A 1779-nucleotide genomic window follows, 5' to 3' on the forward strand; every position below is an offset into this window, starting at 1 on the left:
TTTTTTGTATGTTTATTGCTTGCTTTTGCTCAGCTTTACAGTATCTGCCATAGAAGTTAAAGGAGTACAGTGCACAGTAATTAATAACACGTGAAAAAGCATCAGGTTATGGAGAAGCCTGAGCCCGCAATCAGAACTGCTCATAAAAATACCTTTATCGTTCCCAAATCCTTTGCTTTTCTAAACTGATAATTTGGTAGCAGTGCATCCAGAGTGTCATTTGATGCTGGGGGTCACTTTCATTTAAAACAAATGGACCGATTTGGAAAACCGAGGAAGTTTATGCATGCACTCATATTTAAGAAGAATTTCCTAAAGGTACAGATGTTTTCACTGCAGATCTGAGGGGGTCTGTCCACCAGCCCCCTCAGTGCAAGTTTATGTGTAGCAGTCAAATAATCTTTGGATTTAGGTGTCCCTAAGTATTCATTTATATGATGGATTGTAATGGCTGTATGGTTCCCTTGAAACCATTATATTCTATCAGGTCAAAACCAGCTTCTTGAAAAAGTTCATTTAATGCAAGGGTGGCTGGAATGATTTGTGTGCACTGCATTGGCTTGCATGTGATTTCCATATCTGCTGGAAATTGAGTCAGAATTTAACGACCCCACAGGTACAGAAGGTTTTGGTGACAAGAGCTCAGAATGGGCCTATGAGAAAAAGACTGGTGTGCATTGGGACACTCAAGTGGAATGCCAGCAGAGCCTGGACAGCACATCAGTTTGCTGTGGATTATGCCTATGCCATATGTTCTGCAGAGAAATCCTTTCTTTACTGCTGTGATATATACAATTCTGCTAGTCTGGGAACTTGGTAGAGGTAACTTCCCTGCCATCCAGCTCAGGTTAGGCAGGAAAAAGGATCACAGAAAATGACAGCACACTGAGATTAAAGAATTTTCTGTAGGTGGTAAAACAAACAAACAAACAAACAACAACAACAAAAAACATGTATGGAATTAGGCATGTATGTACAAGTATACACATGTATATACATATGTAGAAAAGGAAATTGATTTTGTCTATGAATGAAGACATAGAGATAGATTAAGACAGACGGTTTTACAGTATGCAGACTAGAATTAGGAGTACATGTATATTGATTCAGGGAATGTCAGCCATCTTTACCTTGTGAAATGTTCTGGGATAATATGCATTTGACAAGGACTATATTTGGTGAGGCTATATTTAATAACTAAAGAAGGACTCCATCTGTTTTGGGGGGAATTAAGGCAACATTTTCTTGCCACGTTCTGTTAAACCCATGACTAGGATCAGGGCTCCATACGTTTTTTTTTTCTTCCTTTAAGAGAAGGACAGTGAGGTTGGGCTACAACAGATCCAACGCTCATTCAAGGCAAAGGAAACTCACTCTCTGACCTCACTGATACCTGTATCTGACTTCAGAATTATTGCTCTTCCAATCAGTTAAACTGTTGAACCTATTTCAGGAGTGTGTGTTCCCACAGAGACAATGATTCGTATTTTAGGCATCTCAGCTCATTTCCTGAGAGTAAGGGGGACAGACACTCCAGCACTGTGCTCACCATATTAGGCTTTATCTTCAGCAATTACTACAGCCCATACCTGCAGTAGTTGCTAGATCATACGCCAACATACCAAAAGTCTTGTTACAACAGAAAAATGAAACCTTTTCTGTGCAGGAAGCATTTGGAAAATCTTTTCCTAGGACTTATCGCAGCAACACTTCATGGCAGCAAGTCAGCATCTGTGCATTTCCTTTGGGCTTTGCAGGACTGGAGACAGTAATACAAAC

Source organism: Meleagris gallopavo, chromosome 2 (assembly GCF_000146605.3).
Source record: "Meleagris gallopavo isolate NT-WF06-2002-E0010 breed Aviagen turkey brand Nicholas breeding stock chromosome 2, Turkey_5.1, whole genome shotgun sequence".
Classification (NCBI taxonomy): Eukaryota; Metazoa; Chordata; class Aves; order Galliformes; family Phasianidae; genus Meleagris; species Meleagris gallopavo.